The sequence below is a fragment of the Penaeus vannamei genome, chromosome 2 (genome assembly GCF_042767895.1).
Source record: "Penaeus vannamei isolate JL-2024 chromosome 2, ASM4276789v1, whole genome shotgun sequence".
Lineage (NCBI taxonomy): Eukaryota > Metazoa > Arthropoda > Malacostraca > Decapoda > Penaeidae > Penaeus > Penaeus vannamei.
In genome coordinates this window covers 20,250,447-20,257,946 of record NC_091550.1, presented here as the reverse complement: position 1 = coordinate 20,257,946, position 7,500 = coordinate 20,250,447, and positions in this window count along the sequence as shown.

Here is a 7,500-nt window from a genome sequence, read left to right as displayed (position 1 = left end):
TTTGATTTATCAATGGAAGTACATCCAAGTTCGTTCTCATGATAAATTGCTACAGGAGTTAAATTATGAAAAAGAGTATCATAACTGTATCCATAAAACTGAGTAAGTTAAGGAATTAAAACAAGAAACAATTTTAGTACATTCACAGACTAGGAGATTATCAAAACACTTACATTAACAGAAGGATTCAAGCAAAATGTTACACAGGAAGAGGTGGATGCAGAATTAACAATTACAAATTGAGCTTTAGCTTTTTGAAAGGGAAACGGAACACCAGCTAATCTTGAGAAAACAACAGAGGATCTTAAAGGAAAAAAATATGAGTACAAAAGGTTCCTTTTTATGAGCGTGAGGCTTGCAGCCGTAACAAAGGTACAGAAAACTAATCAAGATGAAGAAAATCACTTGAAGATGCCTTTGAAATACATATCTAACGATAGTAAAAAAAACATCTCCATAAATATTTTGGATTTATTGATAGTAATCTAACTGAAATTGAGAAAGTAAATCCTAATTTACCATAAAAAGAAATTACTACAAAGGAAATATCAGGTGTGATTGAATTAGAGAAAGAAGTTTAAATGCATCATTTGGGCTTGATAGATCAGGCCAAGTGATAGACATCAATGCATTTAAAGATGTGGTAAATAATTTGGCAAGTAAAAGAGAATTGCCATGCCCAGAGCCATCAATTTTTAGTGGAGATTTATTGTTTTCAAACTGGTTTCAAACCTTTAAGATATTTGCAGAATGAAGAATTACAAATCCTACATATAGACTTTTCTAAATACGCCTTTATACTAGTGGGGAGGTCAAAGATGCAATTGGAGGACTTCTACGGGTCCCTAAAAAAGCTTATCTTGAGGCAAAGAGTATATAAATGAATAGGTTTGGTAGTAAGTTCACTGTAGCAAATGTTTTTAGAAGGAAATTGAGTGAGTGGCCAAAACTTTCAAATAAAGATGGTTATGCATTGCAGAAATCGCCAGACTTCCTAAAAAAAACTGCTTAACGGTAATGTAAACATTAGACTAGCTTAATATTTTATATGATCCTCAAGAAATGCTACAGAAGGTATTCCCAGCTATCATAGACAGATGGAATTCGATAGTTTATAGATAGTTTGCAGGTTACCGCCATTTTCTTCTTTTTTTTGTGACTACAGGAAGAAAGTTTGCCGTCCAATTATCATTTTGTGTTGCAGTAATGACGGCGAGTTGGAGTCATAATCTAATTATTTCAACGGGTAAAAAGGGAGGTAAATGAAACAAATTTGGTACAAAAAATTTGATCATGGACTTGACAAATGTACATGGCAAAAACTGATTATGTACGAAAACATTTCTTTGCTAAGGTTGTTTAAACCATGGCCATATTATTAAACACTGCAAAATAAAGAACACATGCACAGTATATAAGAGACGCCATCCAACATCTCTTCACGAGGCTGTAATGGAAAGAATAAAAGAAAAGGAAGCCTTACTTTTAAGATATTAAGAAACGGGAAGCTGGAAAAGGTAGCATTGCCAAAACAAACCAATATAATAGAAGGCAATGCTCAGTCTGCCAATATTGATGGGAAAGTAGAGGATAATGTAGTTTCCAATAAGATAAAACTAAAAAAGTCAGAAGATATAATGCATTCCATGATACCAATATGGATACATCATGTAAGTAATATAGGTAAAAAGGTACTAGTTTATGCATTATTGGACGAACAGTTAGATGCATTTTATATTAAGATTTCACCAAAAATGAGCTAAAGATTCAGAGGTCCAACGTAGTCCTGAAGTTAGCAACAGTAACAGATGAAGATATAATTGAAAGCACAAAGACTTAAGGATTGGTGGTATGTGGATGAATGGAAAGATAGAGTTTTCACTTCCAGTCACTTATTCACAGAAAGATATACCTCTAGACGCTATCAAATTCCGAGGGCTAAAAGAGTAAAAGGGAGGGCTCATTTTGCAAAGAATAGCAACTGAATTAATGTCATATGACAAATTATTGAAGCTGGACTCCTAGTCTTAGCTAGCAAAGTAATGATTGATAAAATTATCATTCATGGTGACAAAAATGGAGTTTTCTTTCCTCCCCAATCAAAGTGAAGGAAATAATTGACTTTGCATAACTCATAAATTGAACTTAACTTCGATGGAAAGGATAAAATTGAGCTTGACTTAGATGGAAAGAATAAATTGAGTTCGACTTAAATGGAAAGGATAAAATTGAAGTTGACTTCGATTGTAAGGATAAAATTGAACTTGGCTTCGATGGAAGGTAGAAAATTGAACTTGACTTAGATGGAAAGAATAAAATTGAGTTTGACTTAAATGGAAAGTATAAAATTGAAGTTGACTTCGATGGAAAGGATACAGAGTACCAAGTAAACGGAAATCCTGACTACAGGAACATACGCCGCTTTATGTGTTGAGAAAATGGAGATCCTGATTTAAACATTAAATATCAAAAATAACAGTGTATTTATTTAGTGTTACATCTCCAAATGCGGAAAGTTTTGCTTTGAAAGCTACAGCTGAAGATTATGAATGGCTATGTGGAATTTGATACCTTTTTAAAAATAAATATTATGTAGATGAAGGTTTAATCATCTGTGCCTACAGCTGCAGATGCAGTACCTTCAATTAAGAACAGTAAAGCATTAGGCCAGAAGGATAACTTAAATTTATACGTTCATGTAATATAAGGAGGAAGTTCTAGAAACAATAAGCTTAGAAGAAAGGACAAGAAGCTTAAATAAGCTTTTAATCTCTCAAACGAAGCCTCGCCAATAGAGAGAACATTAGATTCAGTTGGAAGAGTGAAGAATCTTTAGATGTTATAAGGCTGATGAATTTGGAAAGTGTGTGTGTGTGTGTGTGTGTGTGTGTGTGTGTGTGTGTGTGTGTGGCCTGATGAATTTGGAAAGGTTAAATCAGCCGAACTCCACCATTTTTCTGATGCTAGCCAGGGTGGTTATGGGCAGTGTTCGTATTTAAGACGAGTAAACAAGGACTTCATTGTGCACTTGTCGAGAGTGACACCACTGAAGCCTACTACTGTTCTAGGTTGGAACTAACAGTTGCAGTTGTGGCCGTTAGAGTTAGTTCCATGTTGAAGAAAGAGGTTGTGTTACCGCTACATAGGACATTCCGGTCGTCTGATCAGTATTCAAATAAAAGATGGCAAAGGGTTTAATATCTTGTCTGTGATTTTTGGAATAGGTGGAAAAGGAAATATGTTCAGTTTCTTTGGTCCACAGTTTCACCTAACGTGTGCCGAACTGGCAACTGAACAAGACTAAATATACCTTTACAGTAAAAGAAAACGTTTGACGGAAATCTTACTTGACTTTTAAAAACACTTCAGTATTTTGTACGGTACTAATTGTCACTCTATATATATATATATATACATGTGTGTGTGTGTGTGTGTGTGTTTACATATATATAAAAAAAAAAAAAAAATATATATATATATATATATATATATATATATATATATATATATGTGTGTGTGTGTGTGTGTGTGTGTGTGTGTGTGTGTGTGTGTGTGTGTGTGTGTTACCACAAAAAACAACTACATTACAAGGTGTTAAGCATTGGCTGCGAGGGTTTGAAATTGTAACAGGCTCCAAATTCTCTTCTGACTTTGGAAAAAATCGCTCTGCATCACGTATTGACGGGCAGTGCTAAAATATTAAGAGCAAATGAGGTAATGTTTTTAAAGAGATGACGGTCATCACAAGTTATGATATCAGTTTTTAATAAAATGACAGTGGTTGATCTGTAATATCAACATCAGTTGGCAGTGTTATGGCATCCAGCCATCTTCATTCATCCTCTAGGTTTTGAATGTCGCCCATATAAATTCATGGGAACTTTTTTTTAGGGTAAAGGTAGGATGTTATTTTATTATTTTTTCTTCACACAATTTCACCATAAACAATTTACATCTTCCCTTAACATCATTCACCATTTCAAGGTTTTTATTAAATTCCTCTTTTTGCGTTTCTGGCGTTTCGCGGCCTTCGTTGGGTCATCTGCCACCTTCGCCTCTCAATTTGCGTTTTGGAGCTTATATAAACTGGAAAAAATACCATCAATTAATTTTACATTAGAATTAGCTAAGTTTTTTATTTTCTCTGAAACACACTCCATTTTCTATCGTCTTTCAAGGAAAAACTATTTTATTTTTGCTTGACTCGCAAATGTTTAAAATTTCATAAATTACACTGCTATATGATAAGTAACACTTACCGGTGCTTGAGAAGGTGATGATGGTATTCCTTTTGCTTTGAAACTCGTTCTTTGAAATTCGTTTCATAGTAGTTGCAGTACTTTTGACACAATGTTGGTTCTTGCAGATTTAAAAAAAACTATATATTATTGAATGTATATAAGGCCGTTACACCCTAAATTATACAGTAAAATATATACATTCAACTTTTTTTCTTTTTATCGCAAAAAGAAAGATGAATCTTTAGCGTTGTTTTTTTTTCTACACCATTAAAACATCTCCCTGTGGTTACAATATTTCATACGGCATATAATTACCAATAAAACTTTTACATTTTGATGCACCATTTAGTATTTGACAAATGGTTATATGATTTTTTTTTTATTACTGCTTGACTTTGTAAATGTTTTGAACAGCCCGCTGAGATGAAGGTAAAATGTTCCTCGCGCAGTTACCATATAGCTGCCATTTTCCACGTTCTGGCTCAAAATTCTACAAATTGGCAATCAGTTCCTATTCCTTGTGATACTACATAAGTATGAAATAGATGATCATACCATCATATCGTTTCAAAAGGTGATCGACATATAGAGAATCTGCAAAACTAACTTATTTTGTTACTCAGAGTAGTCAAGTGAAGTTTCCGAGGTATATTAGTGTATATCAATGTAATCTTGTGATATTTTCTTATATTAGCACAAGTAAATGATACATTATGATATAAAGACTAAATTGAATGAGAATGTAACAGAATTACTAACTGACATGACGTGAAATACGGGTTATGTGTTCAAGCATGTATTGACGACTTGTTAATTTTCAGTATACCAGAAACAATGGGAAGAAAATGGATAAAAATGGTTTAAACATTTAAACATGAACTGAATCGTATGCAAGGAGATGAAGCCAATATTGAATTAAGATGCAATAAACTGCCAGAAAGTTCTCGTGTTTGCAATATATATATATATATATATATATATATATATATATATATATATATATATATATATATATATATATTGTGTGCTTGTGTGTGAACATATATGTATATGTATATATATATATATATATATATATATTTATATATATATATATATATATATATATATATATATATATATATATATATATTTATATATTTATATATATATATATATATATATATATATATATATATATATATATATGTATATATATATTTATTTATTTATTTACATATATGTATATATATATAAATATATATATATATATATATATATGCATAAATAAACACATATACAAACAATATATACATATATATATATATATATATATATATATATATATATATATATATATATATATATATATATATATATATATATGTATGTACATATATACATATGTGTGTGTGTGTGTGCGGGCGTGCGCGTATATGTGTGTGTGTGTGTGTGTTTATACTGGGGTGGCTGTACCTATGTATTTGTGTGATTGTGTAGTGGCAAATATAGAAAGCTTTCAAAAACGCATTTTGATCTAACCACACAGCTTACTTCTTTCGTCTTGACCGACATACAAAATTGCTACAAACTTTTCATATTCGTGCTGTTTCGTGAATAACTTTCAAGCTCAAAATCGTGTTTCAGAAGACGCCATTGCTGTATATCCAGCCGTGCAATAACCGCGTCGCCATACTGGTACCAAAGTTATAGTGTTCATTTTCGTGGCGAGTAGGAACGCTAATATCATACTAAAAATATGTATGTTAAGAGATGCTCCATAATGTCTGCGTAACATATGCACTATATATGCACTGTAACTATGACCCCTATGTATATAGGTAATATGTCCAGACATAGGACATTGACAATACGGGTTGGTAGTAAGGTCCTATGATCATGTAAAGCTTAGATTACTGGTTACTGCCCAAAAATGAAAAATAGATAATCAAATATATATAAAATGAAGAGAGGAGACATAGTATACTGAACTACCTGCTTGCAATAATGTTTGTGAGGCTTCTGTTGCATAGTTGATAGGAAGCTAGGTACAGTGAGACGCCCATCTTTGAAATCGATTAAGTATCTGGCAGCCAACTCTAATTATACCAAATATTTATAAGCCCGTGACGTCAGAGCAATTTATACTTCCCGATATTGGACATAATTAGCATATTCATAGAAAACGGAGTTGCCGCACACCAAGGCATCCACCAGAAACGACTTGCGGAGAACGACGCAAAGACGACCTCGCTGACGATATCGTAATCCGTAAACCATAATTAATGACGACCTAGCAACATGCAATTGACAAAAATATGAAACAACTGTTGCAAGCGACAGTACAGAACAAACGACCCGAACGACAATAATTTTACTCCTAGGCAGAACGAGAGAAACGACCTCACACCCTGGTCGTCCGAGCGATGTGCTTGTCCACCCCAGTCACTTCCATTTAGAACCATGAAGTTGGATGTGTTGGATGGAGGGCGGATGCTGGCGTCGGCTGCGTCTCCGGAGGGACTTTGGTTTTCTCACGGTCAACGCTGCCAGATGACAGGGTGGGAGGGTGTGGGTTGGGGGGGGGGGGGGGGGTCTGTGTGTATTTTATTTGTTTTCTTGTTCGTGTGTCTGGGTGGAGAAGGTGTAAGTGTAAGGCTGCTTGTTTGTTTGTTCGTTTGTGTGTGTGTGTGAGAGAGAGAGAGAGTGAGTGAGTGTGTGTGAGTATGTGAGTGAGTGTGTGTGTCTGTGTGTGTGTGCGTGAATCCGAGCGTTATTGTGTGTGTCTGTGTGTGTGTGCGTGAATGCGAGCGTCATTGTGTGGCTGTGTCTGGGTGCCCCTTAGTTTGAAATCCCAATTTAACCCACGAAAAAATATAAACAATTTAATGAAAGCGTTTTCAAGTCTAATTTGGCAATGTTGTATAACGTAAACAACTAATGTGCTAACGGGTTTGAGCACTGATTATTATTAGTTTTAAAGCCGCTCTTGGTTTGAGTTTCATTAAATAGTAGAAACGTTATTCTGCATGATAATTAAGTTTCAAATTAGCATATCAACAATTTACACAAAATTAATTTTGATGCGACAAAGGGTAATTGACTTTAGTTCTGGTGGATTTCAAATCTAATGTCATAGACATAGACACGCTTGCACTTACACACGCACGGACATGTAGATACATAGAATAATACAGAGAGAGAGAGAGAGAGAGAACGAGAGCGAAAGCGAGAGTGAGAGCGAGAGAGAGAGAGAGTGAGTGAGATATAGAGGGGAGGA